The 22137-nt window shown below is 39.1% G+C and overlaps 1 protein-coding gene across 6 annotated transcripts in view; it reads right to left on the bottom strand.

Annotated features, from left to right (window-relative positions):
* LOC128892754 (octopamine receptor beta-2R-like) overlaps positions 1 to 22137 on the bottom strand; it is a 148042-nt gene that overhangs the window by 28795 nt on the left and 97110 nt on the right. For 5 of the 6 annotated variants that reach the window (XM_054153313.1, XM_054153304.1, XM_054153319.1 and 2 more), the window contains one exon: positions 3444 to 3495. The exons of the other annotated variant lie outside the window; for it this stretch is intronic. The gene's annotated coding sequence lies outside the window, so the exon portion shown is untranslated. The remainder of the gene's footprint in view (positions 1 to 3443; positions 3496 to 22137) is intronic. 6 annotated transcript variants of the gene reach the window in all.

Below are 22137 nucleotides of genomic sequence, written 5' to 3'. Positions count from 1 at the left end.
CAAATATGTGAAACGTAGTGACCGTTATCAATATTTGAATTTATTCAATTCGGGTGTCCTTTCGACTGGCGCGGCCGCGGGCGAGAACTAACCTCGTATGTTGGATCGAATTTCATTCATTAATGAAAATCAAACCTTTCTTTTTTAAAAAACATTTTTCTTTATATCGTCAGGAGTGTGTCGTCGATTGGTTGACAAAGTTTTCTCGCTGAAAATGAAACCAAACATGACCTGGTTCCGAATGTTTCCTGGTGTAAGTAATTGGACATTTTGTCAAGTACGGTCGAAAAGCTTGAACGTATTCGTGTTTGGATTCATTTTTATGACGAAGACCATGTGTCGATACCAAGCTTCAGCGTTTGCACGTTTTCACAGGAATTCCAGAACGCAGAGCGTTCGAAGAGAGTTTTCCATTTCTAGCGTGCAAGCGGCGAAAGGTGTTCGCAAAAACGACGATTAGGCAAAGATATACAGCTCGCGATAAAAGTTCCAAAGATCGGGCCAACTATGTTCAAACATTGCACCAGCTATAATAACGTTTTCCAAGTTTCCAGGTTTTCCAGCATACATACTCATATCGATCGAAACCCCGAAGGCGAGGGTTTCAGCGGAGCTCAAAGTTATTAGCTACGTCGATTTTACAGTTTTCATCGTCGCTGGGAACTTGATATTGTTCTTGGCTGCGAATCTCGCGACCAACTTTTCCTTTGCAGACCGCCAGCCAAGTTTCTTTTGAATTAGGCGGCCGGCAGATAACGGGAAAGAAGCGCCAAGAAATCCAGGAAATTCTTCCCAGTAATTGAAAATTCTTTCGCAAACAATTCCAGCTTAATCGATCGTCGATGGAAATTAATCGAAAAATCGGAGATAAAATTGCGTTCAATTTATTCTTTAAGTCCGCGACCTTCCTGCCGAAGGCGTACCTCACTTAACACTTTATCTACCGGGCTATTTAGAAACAGTCTTGAATTAAAAAAAGAATTTTATGCGGTTGCACATGCCAATCTAGGCTGACAATAATTCCTACAATATTGTCACAAGGTACATATTGAAAGCCAAATCTGTTTTCAAACACTGAACATTGTACACATCCGGAATGTTCCAGAGGACAATACAATTGACGAAACGTTAATATTACAGAAAAGTCATATTCTCGATCACTGCTTGAACAAATATTGTTAATAATTAATGTAACTAATGACAGAAAAAATAATGTTTAGTTATTCCAGCTAACAGATATAATAATATAGAAAAATTTCTCACGATTACTGTGTTCGATGAATACTTATTCCGAACAATGATTGTTATTAGTAGTTAATCGAAGACTGAATGTTACTACATGCATTGTAAATATTCAATTAATTCGGAGATGTACATATTTAATGCATTTTACAGTTTCAGATTATTATACCAATGTTTTTCGAGAAAATAATATTTCTGAACATGAAAAGTTGAGAAAAAGTAATCGTGAGAAATTTCTCTACATTTCAATATCTATTGATTGGAACAATTAAAACTTACTATCTCCGACATAATTAAACATTCATGACACATGTAGTATCATTCAGTATTCGATTAAACATTAATAATAATTACGGTTCAGAATAAATATTCATTCGACACATTAACCATGAGAAATTTGTCAATATTTTAACATCTATTGATTGGACCAACTAAATATTCATTTCTGACAGTAGTTACCTGAATTAATAACAATATTTGTTTGAACAATGATGGGAAATATGATTTTGCTGTGATATTAACGTTTCACGAATTATTTTCTCGTAGATTCAACGAGCTATCGACTCGACCGTCACGCGGTTGTTGTTCGCCATTCCCCTTCTCTACTTCGACAGGCACAAGCGTGCCGCAACCCACGACACAGGTATACGAACAGCGCGGTCTCCTGACTATTAACTTGAAATATTAAAATAAATGAATTGCAAATTGTTTGCAGAAAACAAAAATTCGGCCCATAGAGGCTTAATATTAAGCTAACAGCGCCACGATTTTTTTTTTTTTTTTTTAAATGGCAGGAGATACAAAATTACTGTTTGTGGTACAAATTAGTCCAAAATAATTACTAAATATTCCACTGAGTCCACTGATTTTTCTGATTTGGTCCTGCCAGCTTAAGAAAGGTCGAAGGCGTTCAAGAGCGAAAGATAACGGTAGCGGATCCTCGGCGTCTAATCAAGCATCCTAATCCCGCCTCGAGTCTCCGAGTGAATGATAAACGTCTAAACGGTCCAACGAGATCGATAGCCGTGTAAACTGTCAAATACATCGATCATAGTCACACGGGACAGCCTAAACTGCTGCAACCATAAATTATTCAAACAACCAGCGGGCAAATATCAATACACCAAGAAGACATACATGCAGAAATTTGTCAACGACCAGTCAACGCTGCCAACGGTGCCAACGGTGTTCACGCGTGACGTTCAAAGGACACTTTAAGGATATTTAGCATTGATGGTGAGATTCCCTCGGTTTAACCCTTATTATTTACTGGCAGGACTTAGAAGTCCCGTTAATTCCATGGTATTATCTCACTGTATTAATTAAACGCTTTGAAACCTATTGTGACTTTCAAGTCCACTTGAAATTCATTTTTAATTGTTGGATAGCAACACAAGCTTGTTAGAGACAACTCTATAAGATGATACAAGACCAAGATGGACGCCTAGATTTTAAAAACTTTTGAGAAATTCAAAGGGTTAAAATCATTTCAGAATATTCCTTGGGACTTCTATTAGCTTCGTTTACCGGAGAATGATATATAGAGGGCTTATATAATCTCTTCAGTGTTGCACTATTCGGCTATTAGAGGTCTCAGCATCGTCGAGGGAGATCTCGTGCTGCCTTGTCCAACAAACAACAGTTCTTTGAAGGCAACAGCGAGACAGACGAGCTTCTGGGAACCAGTCACTTCATTCCAAATAAGGATTACATTCGATTGGATCCATTTTAACGAATTGGACACCCCCAACCCTCCGCTTACAGTGAGTTCATCAGAGAATGGACCAACTGTCGTGCACACTGTTCTGAACCACTTCGTACAATGATCCCCAACGCGTGCTAGCACGTTAAAGCGTCTCTGTACAGCGACAGCTAGATTGGATTACTTGCTTGACGTTTCTCTCGCGTATAAGTGCAGCTACCCTTTGGACGATGAAAACATTTTTGAAATCGGTTCAGTAGTTCCAGAGAACTTTCCTTTCGGAAAAAGGAAAACAAGCATTGCGAGCCTACCAAACGACCCATAAAGACGTGCCACCGTATTCCGTTGTATCATATTATTGTTATCCTTTTATCAAAGGATAAAACTTTGTTTTATCCGTAAAATCTTGCCCTTGAAATAAATCTTAAAATAATTTTATTTTAAATTTCCCACGCATATTTTTGATATATTTTATTAGTTAAAATTTCTATGTACTTACTTTGTGTCTCCTTGTCGAACAATCGAAGCACATCGGGGCCTTTATGAACGCCCTGAAAAGAAAAAAATCAAACGATTAGGGTATTCGTGGCCTATCCCATTAGGAATATTCTAAATGTTATTTGTTTCTCAAGTTTGCAGATTATGGGCATTGCGTAGGTCTATATTTGGTCTCCATTTGCAAAGACGTGGAATAGGTTTTCGAACTTTCGCGCATAAACGACGATAAGAATCACGATCGGTTACCCCGGCTAAACTCGCCCCCCATAAATGCCACTCTTTATGGGGATTGTCTTCCCCGCGGGCACGATATTTTATTGTTATTGCGTCTTTCGAGGCGAGTACATCGGTTTTTATTACGTTATCGTGGAGCCCCCCACTGGCAAGGAACGATAACAGTATTCGTAGATAACCGAACGATGTCTTTTAATCGATCCCGTTTATCGCTTTTCGAACGAACTCAGCGAGGGGAGGAATTTCTAATTTTTTTAAAGTCGACTTTAAAGTCGTAGGAATTCACCCCGAAGCGAATTGTTCGAACAGCGGTCTCGAGGCTTGGGAATCGAATCGGCGAACAGTTCGTCGGGAAGCGGTAAACGCGGAAAATCAATTCGCAGACGAAACAATCGCAGCTGGCTCTGAATTGCCGTGAATATCGATTGTTCGCGAATCGACCTCGCGTCGTTGCGGCACGCGAAGGCTGTTGAAAGCTCGATTTGCGAGCGTAATTTCCAGGTGTTAGTTTCAGGGGAGAGGAACTCGGGCTCGAAGGAGAAGCGAAGAACAGGTTTAAAATTGCAACCAGAAGATATAATGGAACGTTCCTAGCAAACGACGACTCTACATCTGAAGCTCCCATTCGCCATTTTCATAGCACTGCCACATTGTGGAAAACTCCTTTCTTTCTTTAATAGCATTTTATCTTGTAATGAATTTTATAAATAAGTTACGATTTTTTGCAAAACTCGTGAATTTTTAATAACCACGTATTCATTCAATTTTACAAATAATCTCATAAACTTTGAAGAACATTTAAATCGTTTCCAAATTTTTGGAACAACGTATTCATTCAATTTTACAAATAATCTCGTAAACTTTGAAGAACATTTAAATCGTAAATGTAAATTTGGTAAACAGAAGAACAGGGCGCTGCGATTGGACCATGGTTTTTCGTTAATAATTCAAGAACGAAGCACCATACGACATTTTTGCAAAGGAAATTGTTGTTCAGAATCGTCTCAGCTACTCCCCATTTCCGGTTCTTACACTAATTCTGAGACATTCTGTACATAGAAGACTAGCTGTGGAATATTATTGAAATTCTATACTAAATTCTATACTCTAAATTCTATACTATTCTATACTAAAAATGTACCCAATGTTTTGGACTAAAGAATTTCCTAATTAAATTGTCTTTAAAATGCAGAAACATGAAATCAATTATAAAGAAACTTGAATGAAACCCCTTTTCACCCCATCAGGGGTTGAAATCCGAAATATCCTTTCTTATTCGTTGTATACATCATAGAGAAAACCTCTATGGAAAATTTCAACTTTCTCGGTTCAAGGGTTTTAGCCTGGACGTTGATATGTCGACAAGTCATGGTTTTCATTCTTATGTATATAATATATGTTTACGTGAAGATTAGTAATAATCTAAATAGCGATTAGGTCGCGAGCGAGTGGTCGCAGAATTTTCGCGAAAACAAAGCAACGAACTCCGCGGTTATCAGGAAATTGTAAGAGCGTGGAAACCGATATTACGTGAGTCATGCTTTCGTCTGCTTTGTTACGGAATAATTGCCGAGCGAAATAACAGTTTATTGCTAGGCCGTTGGCGACCGGCAGACACGTGTCTCGAGGAACACCAACAATTCGAATGTTACTCGAACAGAGTTCGATAGCGATAGAGACGAAGGGCAAACAATTTATAACCAAAAGGAATTATTTTCTCGAATTAGAATTTTTAAATTAATTTTTAAATTAATTTTTAAATTAATTCGCATTAGGAAAATTTGAACATCGTCGACAATGATCCGTGATGGCGGCACGAAGTGGTACACGGGTGTTCATAAAACGACGAATTTAAAAGTTTGAAAGTTTCGGATCGCAAAGTGGCGCGGAAGCTTTCGTTACAGTGAAACTCTCGGGAAAGTCGCCTGCGGCAGGCAGCAGTCTTTGCGCCAAACGTGCAACCTTCGAAGTGTTGAACATCGCGTTCACCGTGTCTCCTTTATTTTCGTTTTAGTTACGCTCGATGAAGAGTGCATTCTGAAGGGGCCCTTCAGCATTGCCAAAAAACGTTAAAAATCGTTTCGTGGTATCCCTTTCTCGCCACTCCGCGCTCTCTTCGATGTGTTAGGCGTTACACATCCTAATACAACGACCTTGAGATCTCATACTATGTTCCTCTTCCTATCTCTTTCGCGTCTCATTATTGTTGACACTGGGTTCGTGTAAGTCTAGCTGGAGGGTTGAAATACACCGGCAAGGACGTCACGTATACCGGTTGTAGCAGACCTTAGGGGTTGGAAGAGTCAAGGTCGAGCATTAAAACGAAAAAAGAATTAATAATTCTTTTGCTCGGAGTAACGACTCTAGGTAGTAATTAGTAACGGCGGTCAACGAAAATCTGGTTGAACGTAGATTTTGTCTCTGAGGCGATTCGGTCAGCTGGCCATGGGTCGGTGTCAGCCAGAATCGCGAATACGTTGGGCGTTTAGGCGGCCGTGTCAAGGACTCGATTCCCGTTCGGACGTGTCAAACCAATGCGAATTGGGTGCATCGGATACGGGTCGCCGGCGCTGCAACAACCTTCGGCAACGCTCGAAATAACAATAAGAACCGGTGACGACACTCTGCTCCCTCGTGGGACCGTGTGTCGTCGCGGCGCCTGCCAAAACAAAAACAGCTGAGTGCTATCAATAAACATCGCCATGCGAACTTAATTCGGACGCCGGGAGCTCTGGTTAGGAGTACTCGAACTCGAACCGGACTCGGTGTCGCGGTGAATTATGCTCGGAATTGGTACCGCCACGCGGATTTTCCTTATTAACTCTGGCACGGCTGTTAAGAGAAAATTGCTTCGAGCGCGGGACGCGTGGAATCCGATGGTAATCCGGCGGATTTTCTAAACAAGATGTAGCTTACGTGTAGAATATTAATCTTGCGGTTTGGGACTCGCACTTAGCGCTTGTGGCGAATTGGAAAGCGAGTTGAGAGCCCTTGTCGCGCGGTGCATCGTTAACCTTTCGACTGCGGGAAAGATTTTTGATGGGAACTCCGAGAGGCGTGGAGGTGTGAATTTAAAAAAAATATAAACTCATAGAGATCGATAAGACGGAACTTTTTTGTATTTACAATTTGTTCGTAGCACGTTTAGTTTCGAAAATAAAAATCAAAAACTTGAAAGACCTTTTATCTGAAATCTCGTGGTGGTCTGATCCTGTTGCTGTTGTTTTAAAGAAAAACGGACAACGGTTGAACAATCGAATTTGAAAAAACTATCACCTTATAGAGAATGATGAAACGCAACTTTTTTGTATGTACAGTTTTTCCATACGACGTTTAGTTTCAGAGATAAAAATTGAAAACTTGCAAGATCTTTTTCTTGAGATTTCTTAGTGGTCTGATCCTGTTGTCTTACAGAAAGAAACACAACAGTCGAACAATTGAATTTAAAAAAAAATATCACCACATACAGAATGATGAATCGAAACTTTTTTATGTTTATAGTTTACTCGTAGTACGTTTAGCTTCAGAGATACAAAATAGAAAACTAAGAGGACCTTCTTCCTGAAATTCTATTTTTCCAACAAACTTCTAACTTTTCAATTTTTATTTTAAAAACTAATCGTCCTATGAACAAATTGTACATATAAAAAAGTTTCGTTTCATCGTTCTCTATAAGCTGATAATTTTAAAAAAATTGATTCAACGAACATAAACATTTGTCTGAGCCAATTTGTCATAAATGCACACGCCCTCGTATACATACGTCCCTCGCATTTAAAGGGTTAATTCATGGCAAAAAGATACTGGATAAGACTCGTTCCATCGAGCTTTTAATGCGTAGATAATGCAAATATGTACTCGCGAGAGGTCAGAGTATGCATTATGCACCAGAACCCGCAAGAATCCTTGAAGTAACACAATATTTGCACAATTATGATGCATTGCTTAATGCGTTGGTGCATTCATCTTGCTCTTGTTGCGCTGCAGCTTTCTGATATCAGTGCCCGCAGCAGCGGCATTCAAACTACGCACCAACATGAGTCACAGTTACTAATCGCATTAATAATAAAATTAAACGAGTTTCACATAATTACCAGCGTATACCGCCTTTGTATTCTCACCTAATTACATTACTCGATCTAAAAATGCTAATTTTTCATTTCGAAAAGTCCTAATCAGGTCGCAAACATTATTTGTCGGTCAGATTAGATAAAGTACATAAACGAAGAATTTGATGGCGCCATAAAACGATCATTGGCGCGTTATTGCATGTTCTGATAAGCGGCTTTCATGAGCAGATACGGATAAACGATGATTATAGCTGTTCGTTTGCTATGTCAGAAAATGCACGAGTCACGCAAATTGACGGAATCGTGTTTCCTGCCGGATTGATGATGCAGAGGAAGAAGTTGAACGGTACGACAGGATCTATTTCCTCGTGTCATAATCATAACTCATATCACTCGTCACTCTCCTTCGCGAGCGAATTGATGCAACTGTTGCGTTCTCTCTCGGTTAATGCTTTCACTATTTTGCAATAAAAATTCTCGCGATGGAAATAAAAGTCAACGAGAAGGGGGAACATTTTTTTTTATATTTAATGTAATGAAAGAAGTATGAAGGAATGATTCTCATATTAAATTCCTCTCAGTTTGTCGCGCGAGGAAACGTGATGAGGATAGTAACAAAAAAAAGATAGTTTCTATATCGAAGTGCCGTTTGTTAACATTCTAAGCACTTCGCGTAAGTGGCTATTGTTTTGATGTTTATTTCAGAACATTTTTACATTCGCCTACGGTGAAAGCCCAGAGGGTACATTTCACCGAATTCTAAAAAATGTTCCCTTGTTTTCGAAAGCATCAAATCCTCACTCGACGAGATATTTCGAATTTTACGTTTGAAAGGGTACGAAAAATTCGCATTTTAATCATGTTTAACGTTCACGTTTCGCCCAAAGGGATTCGAATGCTCCAGAATGTTTAAATACATCTCGAAAGCTTGCTTATTCGGCGATTTGTAAGTGATTTTTACGTATTGCCATGATTCGGAATATGTTTATGTATGTGTGTTTATCCCAATTGGAAAAAAGTTTCCTTTTATTGGGGAAGACATTAACGTACAGAAAGGAGTAGCCACGGCACGAATGAAAATTTAAGAAAAATATCACCTTCTAGAGAACGATGAAACGAAACTTTTTTATATTTACAATTTGTTCATAGGACGGTCAGTTTCTAAAATAAAAATTGAAAAGTTAGAAGTTTGTTGGAAAAATAGAATTTTAGGAAGAAGGTCCTCTTAGTTTTCCATTTTTTATCTTTGAAACTAAACGTCCTACGAATAAACTATAAACACAACAAAGTTTCGATTCATCATTCTCTATGTGATGATATTTTTTTTAAATTCATAGTTCTCGCGTTATCGTTTCTCAAATCTTCCCACGAACTGCCATCGAGATCTTCTATTTCCACTCGCTGTTTCGCCAACGATAGTTTTCCTCTACCTTTCTCGCGAGAAAACATCGAATCAACGCGTCTCGAAAAATATTGTCGCACGAAACATAAACTCACGTAAGACCAACCCGCACGTAATCCACTCGATTTATTCCCATAATACACGTTATGTAAAACAACTGTTGCTCGGTTTTACCTGCTATTAAAATGCACGACAAACAATTCATCAAGTCCGATAACCGGCAGCGATTGTTTATTTTCAATGCGAAACGGTAATGAAGGAGTTATTGTAAACAAGAAGTGGCTTTCGCGGTGCAACGGTTGGCTAACAATAAATCGTAAAAATAGATCTCGGAGGTCCATCTACGATGCATAACGTCGCTGGATGGCGGCTGAGGAAAATTCAAACGCTGCAATGATGATACCGACTACTCGTTGGCTCTCCGGCTGCTTAAATTTACGATTCGACCCGTTCTCCCGAGATATTCGAATTTGCATTCCTCGCCTTCCAACTTTCGAGCCAACTCGTCGCGAATACTTGCGTATTCAAATAACGTTGATCCAGTTTTTAATCATACCGGAGAACTTCCCTTAAAATATACTTCACCATCCCCCGTGATGTTCTAGTTACGTTTATTGAAAAAATTAGCAAAATTCGAGGAGCGTTAAAATTAAACGGGAAACGTTACTTGCGAAACGATGAAAAATATATTACGTTTCTGATACTGAGTACCGACGAAAATAAAAAATTTCTGAAGCTGAACGTCGCAATTGAAGACCAAGCGGGAAAAATTAATTATGTCCACTTTAGATAGAAATCCCTTTTTCTTTATTTTTTAATAAAAGGTTGCCAGGGTAACTTTCTTTTTCCAGCTAATTCTTAAACTGGATACATTAACTTCAAAATACAGTCAATGTAATAAGTATCCGTACAGGAACCATTTATTTTAAATTGTTTGCTGTAGGAATACTTCTTACACTGACTGCACATATTTTTCCCGAATTTTTAAACCATTATTAATACCCCTAGGAGTTATGTAAAATACAATCACAATTTTCCCCATTTTTTAATTTTTGGACATAATGAGTCTATCCCCCTTAGACTCTTCAATCTCCATCTGTAGGGCGAAGATAAAAATCACAAAACATGTTTCGAAACAACAACGGTGTAAATATATAGCGCACAAGATTTTCATAAATTTTTCCTAACCAGGAATCGAATTTGAAGCAACGTGAATTCACACGTCAGTGGTCGCGAGTGCGTCAACTAATCCCATCGCTAAATCGCGTTTTCACCTTCAAGTACGAACGGCATTTGATTCGAGATGGTAGCCGATTTTCAACGTTTCATTTTCCACCGCGAACGAGACGAAAATTCCTATCATCAAATTTGATGAGGAATTTTTGTTTCCGCCCGTTTCACGCAACTATGGTTTCATTCCGAACGGGGACGAGCGCCGAATTTTCGACGATTGTTTCGGAAAAACGGGAAAAACATTCGTCGTTGAAAAAAAAAAAAATAAAAAATAAAAAGGAGAGGGAAAAAAAATACGTGAAATGTTTGTTGTCGAGAAACACGCGGGGAACTCGAGCTTTCGAAAAGCCACTAATTATGCGTTCGAGGATCGAATTCGCACGGGAATTTATTTTCAAATCGTGACAAGCCGCGATTTTCGCGCGCGACCGTTGCCAAAATCGCATTAAAATCAGGCTAGAGCGCGGAGAGACACGCGTGTCATTAAAATGATGCGTGGCTCGCGTCCAAAAATGCGGGTCCGGGCAGCGATTCAAAACGCGCTTTTCCCGGTTCGTAAATTTTTATCTAGTTAATTGGCGGAACGGACGGAATCGTTTATCGAAAAGTATCAAATGGGAAAAGCAGTTTACCGCTGGAGACGAATGGAGATAAAGAAAAAAGAAAAAGTCGAAGGAAACTCGTAAAACTTGCTCGATAAAATTCTCTCGTGGTACGCGGGGCAATATGAAAAAGTAAAGGAGCTGGAAATCGTGGTACAAGAAGCAAATCATGTGGGAGATGGAAATTTTGATTGAATCCATTTTAAAACTGCTGAAACCTCTGAATGGTCGAAAGTTTCCGAACGACGGCGATTCGAAAGACCAGTCGTTCGGACGGACGCGAATCGATTCGCTGCGATGACAAATGAACGGTGCACTTCGCCTAACTCGTCGACACATGTTTGTCTCGTTATCAGATCCCGAACGGTGAATCACGAAAGTGGTTCTCGTTAAAAATAGTGGGAAACGGCGGATTGTTAATTACCGAGGGCGTTATTTGTTTCTCGGAAACAGCTGTTCGACAGATATTCCGATGCCAAGAGTCGAAGCGTGGCAATGACAAAAGGTATCCTGATTGACGGCTGCGTGTTGGCGTAATAAATTCGTATAATTAATCCGAACACCGTGTGTCGACTAGGACAAATGGCGGACAGGTAATTAACAATAACCATTGCGCCAATAAAGTCTATAATTGAAAAGTGATTTCTGTCTGCTGGGACACGCCGGTCTATGGAACCCACAATATTTCTATCCGCGTTCCGATTTTCCTGTCAACATTCCAATTTTCCTCTCAACGTACCGATCTATCTTTTTTGAAAAACGCGCGCGGCACGTTAAGCCGCGGAAAAGTGATTACGGAAAATTTGTGCGATCGAAGTTGCGGTTATTATGGAAAAGAGAATTATGAGGGTGAGCCGAACGGCGACGGAAGATAATTATAAAGGGAAATTCCAGAAGTGAACCTTCGGGAGAGGAGCTCATGACTGTAGAGTGACTTCTGTTAGCGAACTCTGTCGTTGGAAGTTTTACTTCTTCTTTAATGAGAACCCGTGAACTTTAATGACCCTGTAAAAATAATTCAAGGGATGAAAGAAAAATTCAAAAGGTATTTGGATTGCAAAAAGAAAGTAGGAAAGGCGCCAAAGTCGAAAGAAAATCTATGAGAAAAAATATCACCTACTTCGGGAAATATTAAAACGCCAATATAAAGTATGAAATAATTCAAGCTTCATATATATTAAATTTCTATTTCCTTTACATTAAATTGTATTAAATAACCTTTTCGAAGGAGGCGCAAAATTAAAAATTTTTAATTCCTGCTTGAGTTAGTATTTGGTAGGGGCAGCAATATTGAATGCTGTTAATGTATACACGTATACTGTCTACATGAAAATACTGTCTGAGAGGGTTTGATGTATTTTATCAAATTTTCTGCCGCACTCTGTATATACTCTCTCACTATGGAAATACTGTCTGAGTAGGTTTGTGATAGTATTTGGTGGTGGCGACGATATTGAATACTATTAATGTATACTGTCTATGTAAAAATACTGTCTGAGAGGGTTTGATGTATCGGTGGACGAATTGCAAAATATCTCGATAACATGACCACCTAGACATGCTCTACAAGATGTCATCTCGGCGTAATCGATAAACATACGTTTAAAAAAAAGAAAACAAAACAGAAAAAAAATATATATATGTCGAATTGAGTAATCCTTCTGAGTAAAGCCTTCTTTTCGAAGTCGATTAAAAATGAAAAGTTGAAATGAAACGTAACAGAAATGCGAGAGTTAAAATTTCTACATTTCATTCGATTGGTACTGCATACCATCAAACCGACATTAACGTTGCCAATGAAAATTTGAGGTATTGTTGATTCACGATAATGAATAACGAACAGTTTCGAACAAAGTGTATCGTCGAATAATTTCGCGAAACATACGTTACTACGGACCGATTCATAGAAATTTTGGCAAACAATAACCGGGAATTATTGAAAATATATTTTTATTTAGAAATTAAACCGATTAATGTTTGTGGACCAATAAATGAATATTATTGAATAATACCGTACAGAAGCTTTCCGCGCAGTGTTGCGTAATTTAATGGAGGCATTATCACGTTTTCGGAACTGGTTGGTACACGATATTATTATTTAATTTCCACGAATTTATGCTTTATGGTTTATCGCGGTGAGCAGATTAACATTCAGACCGACATGGTATATGATTAATTAATTAATTTTATTATAAGAAAGCACAAGTATATCCGGCTAACTTGATAGATAGAAGAGAAACAAATTTTTGCGATTCAACTACGGAGTTTCATGGTGGTCAAACTGTTTCAAACTATGTTTGATGTTTCCAATTAATTCGTCAATTAAATGTACATTCGGCAGGACATCGTCTTTGGGGAAACGTTTCACGATAGAAACTTTGAGCTTCCGTGCAGTTTCCATTAACTCGTCCATAAATGCATCGGGTATCTACCCACTCGATATTAGAATAATCTACCGTCTTGACAGGGCCGGCGCAAGGCAGGTTCGGAAACCCGGCACCTGCGTTTTGAGAGGCCCCGCAGTCTACGAAAGTTACCCAATTAAAAATTTAAAAGGCACTGCAAAGACTAATATTTGTTTTATACAAAATATGTAACAGCATTTGTAAATAAATAATTCCTCGTTGTAAAATTTAAGCGTAGGATTTGAATGTGAATTCAGGCCTCTTAATATTGTTACTAATTAATGTAACTATTATCAGAAATTAGTTATTAATTATTCCAGCTAACAGATATAACGATATAGAAAAATTTCTCACGATTACTGTGTTCGATGAATACTTATTCTGAACCGTGATTCTTATTAATATTTATTCGAAAACTAAATGTTACTATATGCATCGTAAATGTTCAATTAATTCGGAGATGTACATATTTAAGGCATTTTATATTTCCGATTTTGATAACAATGTCTTTCAAGAAAATAATATTTCCGAACACGAAAAGTTGAGAATAAAATTTAAAATAAGTAATCGTGCGATATTTTTCTATATTTTAATATCTATTGATCGGAACATTTGAAATTTAATATCTCCGACATAGTTAAACATTTGAGCATGTTCCGAGATTTTTTGAGATCAAGATCGAGATCGTAAAAATCTCGCGTCGTACGCATCACTATAAAGTGTTAAGACAAGCAAGCTTTGCTTCTAAGGTTTAGCCATCTATTTCAGTGCCACCCCGTATAAAAGAGAGAGAATTCCCCTCAAGTGAATAATAGCCAATCGAATGGCCATAGCTCATAATAAAACGAGCAGCCGTAGCAGTGTTAGCGACTCCTTTAGCAAACGTTCCTCTATCTTTCGGATTCGCGTTATTCGCGGTCTCCTCGAATCCCACGATAATTCGTCTCTTCTTAGATCTTCGGCGTTTCAGTTTTAGACAGGCTAGTCTATTTCCTCCCACGGCGACGTTGCAAATTAGCTAAAACTCCGTTCTTTGAAGCACACGTCGTTAATCACGCCTCGACAGTCCTCAATTGCTCTCTCCGCTGTTTCCGCGTACAACGGTTCCGTTTTAGAAACGAAGTGGTAATTACTATAGAAATTAAGCAAATCAGATCTGCCATGGTCTGCTCGAGATTCAGCAAATCCACTTATTCGACAAAGGGACGGGGAATCGGGTATAATCGTCCGACCGGAGGTCGAAAGTTTCGTCTGTGTCGGAGAACGATCGCGGAACATGTCACCGATTCGAATCAAAGGATTGAAAATTGTTAACTAGCCGGAAGAACCTGTGATTTGACCACGTTTTCGCTCAACAATTCACAGCATAAATCAACAAATAACAAATACGCTATTTTAGAGTATAAGCCAGTCATATTAGACAATTTCTTTTGCCAAACACTGCATAAAATACTGTAAAGTTGCATTTTTGATATAGTGTTAGGTACAGGTCCCGCTATGGTCTTAAAATTAAGGTAATTAAATTTCCTGCAACTTTATTTCTCACGAGTCTAGTGTAGGGTGAGTATTTATGTCGATATATCGGTCGAAAGTAGGCCAAAAGTTAAAACTTCCACTTTTATGGAAAATTTGTTAATTTTCGCAGAACTGTATCTCTTGAAGCAATGGAGCCACAGAGCTCCGACGCATCTCAAATTGTAGGCAATTTTATCTACTTAACGAAGGGTAACAATGACTTTTCTCGTCAGGATACTCCTTTGGTAACATTTTTGCGAAAAACTGAAACAAGTGCGAAAAGTTTCCCAGTTTCTTGACTGTAACTCGGCTGGCTTACGTTTTTGAGGGTTGCAAATCTACATTTATACTATCTGGATGATGACATATCAAAAATGCAACTTTACAGTATTTTGCGCAATGTTTGGTATCCAAAATGACTGGCCTAGTAGAAAATGTCGGAGTTTCGGGATTTTATGCTTCGATGTTCCACGGGTTTTTTTAAAAATATTCGCGAGCATGCGTTCCGCGCGATAGTTGTCGAATCATCCGCTATAAGAGTCTGGCTCAACGATCCTTTCGGAGTTAACGTTGCGCCGCTGCTTTAATCGTCCGATCGCCGTTCAAACCTGTCCGGATTAGTAAGCTATCGCAAAATGTACGATAGATGATTTTTCGTTGGACGTGAAAAATTCTTTGCACGCGGTTAGTCGCGATCGAATGAAAACTGCTCTGTGTGGGGCGAAAGTAATGAAACATTGAAGGAAAATACTAAATAATTGTTAAGAAATTGGGGCTAATAAATAAATCGTCAGGTTGTAATTCCTTTTAAATTACAATAGAGATTATATTACGAGATTTATTTTTGTAATAGATTTCAATGGAAAATCTAACACTTATGAATACACGTTTGTAGCGTCAGAGTGCTATACATTAGGTTGTCCCAACAATTTCTTCCATTTCATTATTAAGTAATACGTACACAATTATTTTATCTCCAATGTTACATTATTGAATTGCGTACGATTCATTTTGTTCTGTTACTGTTTCAATAGTAACATATAAGAAAATAGGTTGTCTATTTATACAGAGTGTCCCATTAGTGTAATAACGGTAGTGAGGGGTAGCTGAGACAATTCTGAACAACAATTTCCTTTGCGGAAATGTCGGATGGGGCTTCGTTTTTGAATTATTAACGAAAAACCACCGATCAATCACAGCGCTCAAGAGGCGGGCTCGAGGCAGGACGATCGGGTCAGCCATTGGGCCAGCCACCGACCACTCCTCTCGCGACTGAGCGCGCGCTACTCGGCTGCTGCGATTCGTCGATGGTTTTTCGTTAATAATTCAAAAACGAAGCACCATACGCCATTTTTGCAAAGGAAATTGTTGTTCAGAATTGTCTCAGCTACCCCCCATTTCCGGTACGTACACTAATTCCGGATCACCCTGTATAAACACTGCGACACAAAATAACTGAGTGTAAGTCACGGACTTTCAGGACAACCTAATAATATGGAACAAAGTGTAGTAAGAAAGAAGAATGCCGGGAAACGAAGATAAATAGACGTTAAATGTACAAGGGACGCCTTTACATAATTGTTAACCTTACTTCAAGGTAACAGGTTCGCGAACGCGAAAAAATTACGGAAAAAAATTCAGCGGGTGGCAAAAGTCGGCAAGTCGGAGGATGTGACTTGGTGTACCGAGGAAAAATCGATTAACAGCGATGACAGGTCCGTAACACGCGAATAATCCGCTCGCGCGATGTTTACACGCGATCCGTCCATCGGAAGGATGCATTTGCATGCGAACGCGCGGAAAATCCGAGCTTCCGGCTTGATTCGAAAGGCATTATGCCGACCGTTTCAGCTCCTGAACACTTGTGATTCCATCAGATTCGGGAACCACTTTTCCCTCGCTTCCGCGTGAAATTATATTCGTAGAAGTATATTACTATACCGGGTGTCCTTTCGATCCCAAGATGACTCGGGCTCGGGAGTTTTCAATATTCCTCGAGGTTTCCGAGAAACTCTCGCGACTCGCGAAAGTCGACGAGAGATTTTGTAAAGTCTCGAAACTCCTATACGAAATCAATTCGGTATTACTTATTGCTCACCGACGATCCACGTTTCGCCCGAACGTGCCGTCTGGCTCCAGTTGCAACCTACTTTAACCAATGGCTGCAACGAAAAACAACCACGGCAATCAATGAATGCACTCGTCCGTAATAGAACAGGAATTTGCTGCCTCGTTATTGCCGTCCTGTTCCCTGAAATATGTGTCCTCGCCGGGGAAAGAAATTTAATACCGTTCGTTTGGATGGGAATTTTATTACCAGAGAAAGGGACAAATATGAAGAAACCGAGGACGGTCAATGTCGAGGTCCGCGATAGCTATTCCACCGAGCGTCGCGTCGCTTCGATTCGTAGACAATCGATGCTACGAATTTCCGGACTCCTCTACCGATACCTTCGAGTCACTCGAGACTTCCGAAACGTTTGAAACTCTCCGAAAGAGACGCACTGAGTAACGCATACTCATCGTCGAGACCATCGACGCGTTCTAGTCTCTTCCTTGAGGCTCTCGAGATAATCAAAACTCGTTATCAAGGCCTCGCGATATTCATGGCTAATGCTTGCAATTAAATCGCACCAGATAGCAATTACCGTTCTTTTTTTTTTTCTATCACACTCGAATTCCGTGTTCGCGAGAAAATGCTTGCATAAGCGGTCGCGATAATCGAATATCGTTAGCGAAGCTCAAGGTTCCGTTTCTGTACACGAACTTGAACGTAAGCGTGTTGCGAGACTGCGATCCTAAATGAGTACTCGATAGCGTTTGACGTCTGCTTTCTTAAAGGATCGTTTCATTTATTTGGAATAAACAGAAACTCGGAGTAAACAGTGATTGTTTATGGTACCAAAAAAAAAGATAACATTAGGAAGTTGCAATTGTTTACATTGGTGACGATGTCGTTGATGTCCGTGATCTTGTGGAATAATGACAATTGCAATATACAGTCAGTCTAAGAAGTATTCGTACAGCAAACAATTAAAAATTTTGTACAGTTTTTTGCGGATAACTTGAGAAATAATTACCCTAGAATTTTGTAACTGTTTTTACTAAATTTCTCGCATCGATTTCAGTGCAGGTCGATGATAATATTGCTAAAATTAAAATATTCATTTTTTGGCGTTTAAAATTCAAAGATTGGTCGGGGTTTTCTGTTAATATCTCCTTAACGAAGCCTCGGACGATATTTTCGCCCAGGAAATAGTTGTTTCAAATGATCCCCCGAACCACTCCTTTCAAGGACCTCCAACATTTTTGGGACATCCTAAGACTATGAGACCAAAATGGCCGCCTAGATTTTAAAAACTTTTGAGAAATTTAGTAAATAAAGGGTTAAATGACTTCGAAGAATACCTTGAAGAGGAAAAGTACAACAGTGTCCCTTGCCATAAAATAATGATCAGGAACAATTTTTGCTTAAATTATTCTAATTGCCTGGCATTTTCCTCTTATCTTCTCGTGGCTATAACTTCAAAATTAGAGATGTGCTACCTTTAATCGTGGGCTGAGGATGCTCGGTGACCTTCCCTCTTCGATACACTCGAAGGCTATCGAAATCGATCAGATCGTTAGCGATGTGCATAACCTCGTCATTCGAGTGCTCCCATCGACGAGGCTTCCAGAATTGTACGAAGAGAAATTTTTCTAGCCGAGACAAGTAGCAAAACATACTCGACGGATGAAGTTCCGTTCGAGTCTCGTACTTGGTCGATTTCCTTTTCGATTGAATTTCAGTTGGAAGATAGTTAGTCGCAATCATTTCGAGGTCGTTTAGTTTTTCTTTAAATAGAACTCTCCTATAATGTACTTATAAAGTCCAAGGTAGCACTTTCTATAATCTTCTTTGCCGCTATCTATAGCCTTCTATATCGCTAAACCTGCACGCCGAGGCAATGGAAGTAACTATTGATAAGACATTTGCGTAAGCATTGTTGATGAATAATGGATCAGTTTTCTATTTGCGAAATCGTTGTTGACGGTAATTTCATTCTATCCGTAGCGACGTACAAGTGTAGTGCGATCGCTACAATTACAATTACCGTTATTTATCTAGTAGCTTTGCCATCTAACGAGACCATCAATAACAATATTCACAGCCGTAAGTTATTCATGCCACCGGTGCCACGGGAATGACGAGAGCTTTACGTCTTGCGAACAAAATATTCCGCTGCCCATTGTCCGTTAATTGCACGAATAATAAAATTACTAATGAGGGAAAAATAACAACGTCGCGTTCGAAAATGGAACACGCGAATGAATGAAGAATAGAAATTGTTGTACGTTTGGTCGTGCAATAAATTGTAGTCGTCGAAAGGTTATTTTATGGTACGAACGTGCAACGGTTATGATTGAGAAACGTGTCGGATGGAATCCATGTTTGCATTGTTTACCATTTCCGTATGCGAAATTCTTCCCTGAAAATATTTTCACAGCTTCGAGTATCGTGAAATTGTTTCCGGTACCTATTTGAAAATCGTGCGAGCTTTCGGAAATGTTAAAAGTCGAGGAAAATTCCGAATTACTGGGATAAATTATAATTATTATATAGTATGTTAAATAATTGACATTATATCGATATATTCCTAACAAATGGCTCCGTTCACCGACTTTGGTACGTTATACGTCGTTAGATTCGTCTCGTTCAGTACATTACTAACTTCTGTATCGTTTGCAGAAATTCGTTTATTTATTTATTTTAGACGGACCTAAAATTTAAAAATTTTTTTTACATAATCCTGTAGAGTTTGTCGAGAAAAATCCGAAAATGCTAAGTTTAAGGCGAGGAATCCACTGGTTCAGAAGTTATGAACAGCTTTTTATTTCGACAGACAATTCAAAAGTGGAATTCGTACTCTAGGGCGGAGGAAAGGCTCCGCCCTTCCCCGAAAATATAACCAGAATCAACTCTTTTAATTCGAAATACGACAGTTTTCAAAAATAGGCAACGAGAATCAGTTTTACCGACAGAGTATGACTACAAGACAATATGGCGTCGAAAGTGTCAGTCGAATACAGTAAAATGGCCAATTTTAACTGCTCATAACATCCGAGCCAGTGGACTCCTCGCTTTAAAACTAGCATTTTCGGATTTCTCTCGGCGAAATCTACAGGATTATGTAAAAAAAAAAAAAAAAAAAATTACAAATTATAGGTCCACCGAAGTAAGGTGCATTTATGGAAACATCTGAGTTACAGAAGACAAGAGAGTCACCTACTGACTCACAACTAAACACGCGATAGAATAGTCAGTCGAATGCGAACGACAAAAAAAATATATATATACATATGTAGAATTGAGTAATCTCATCCTTTTCGAAGGCGGTTAATAAATAAATAGATAATAAATATAAATAGATAAATAATAAATAAATAAACTAAATAAACCGCGTACAATCGCCGGTGAAAATTTGTCTAGATTTGTCGAGCCCCATCGAGACGCGAAATTAGTCGAATCGCAGCGGGCCATGCAGTTCGCCAACTGCACGAAACGAACGTTCTTGGCGGGCCGACTTTTTCCCGACTGCGATTGCATCTCCTGGCTTTCGCGTCCGACGAGGCGAATTCGCCGTTGCATTTCGGATTTCGCGCACGCAACGCGTTGCATAATCGAAATTACCTCAACCTTGCGAGGCGCGTCGTTCTTGGCCGCGTCTTACAATGCGAATCGCGCTTCCTTCTTTCCGGGAAGTGTTTCGAAACTCGTACGCAAAGAAGAATAATAGAAATAAAACGAGGACGGTAATTGCATTTAATTGTTATTATTCCCCAGAGGTGCGCCGTTAATTCAAAGTGTGTGTACGTTAGGTGCTTCGATAACGAATGGATTGAAAAGAAACGTAGTGTAGAATGGTTGAAAATATATAAGTGAAAAAATATAAGTTACAACAAAAACTTTATAAATGTCGTGTACCACCGAGCCGCCCCATGAAGAATGTATTAAGTATTACTTCAGACATGTGCCGTTACCCAAACAAATTAGAGGAAAGCCGACTTCTTTTCAATCGTTGCATCTCGAGAACAGAAAAAGTAACGAGTTTACGTTTTATTCGGTTTAAAAATGCGAGAAAGGCGAGCCTGTAATCGAAAGAATACCCGCGAAGAAGTAATTGTCATCCACGCTGAACGAGAGTATCACGTTCCCCGAAGAGTGCTTTATTTATTTCTTCGGAGCGCGAAACGAGCCGGCAAAAGGTATAAAAATCGTCGTTGAGCTTAACCGTGATTACTGCAAGTCCAGCTGCAGATCCTCGCGATAAAACAATATAAATAATAATTTCGAGAGAACGATCTGAATAGAGAAAAAGAATCTCTACGGTTAATCATTTTTACATTTGTTTAATGGTTTCCTTAGGACGTCGGAGAGAGAACGAAATTAGGAAATACGAATTTGTGACGGGCACGATATAAATTTTCATTTCAGCTACGGTTCCCGAATAATTACACGCCCGTGCTGGAAGCAACAGTGGATTCTCATTCAGAGATTGAATTGCTGGAAATTAGATTCCCGTATTCCGGATTGGAGATTTTTTAATTACTCTTTCGTCGTAATTCGTAAAACGCGAATTTGTCATATTTCGTGAAACCGGAATTTCCTATGCATAATATTGGGCTGTCTGGAAAGTCCATGCCGATGTTTAGTAGGCGGTACAAGTCTGAATGTATCTGAATGGCTGAAAACAAATAACATATGTACATTCCTTAACAGGTGAAAAGGTTGTGGAACAAAATGCTACATACATAATTCGATAAATATACATCAAATATGTCTTTGAATTTTTCTTAAAACTAGGCATGAACTTTCCGGACAACCTAATAGAATCGCTGCGCTGTCTACGAACGTGCCACTATGAACAGTGATCGTGCCACACGCAGTCGAATGAATATTCATACACGAGCGTAAATATTCATTTGAAGAAATAACACAGATCCAATCTCTCTGATCACAGTCCCCAAACACGGGACTCCGAAACTCCTAACGTAGCAATTAAGTCAAACGGGACTACGAGACAACGAAATTTCATCTGCAGCATCTCACGGAGACGCAAACCAACCCCTATCGTCGTGATTACTTGCGGAAGATTCCAGTATCTCGACACAAATTTACCTGAAACAATTCTGTCTTCGCAGCTATCGCACAAATTAATTTTTTCTTACGGTAAATGATAGTATTTCGTTTGTA

Source organism: Hylaeus anthracinus, unplaced genomic scaffold (genome assembly GCF_026225885.1).
Source record: "Hylaeus anthracinus isolate JK02 unplaced genomic scaffold, UHH_iyHylAnth1.0_haploid 0, whole genome shotgun sequence".
Lineage (NCBI taxonomy): Eukaryota > Metazoa > Arthropoda > Insecta > Hymenoptera > Colletidae > Hylaeus > Hylaeus anthracinus.
This window is presented reverse-complemented; position numbering and strand designations above follow the sequence as displayed.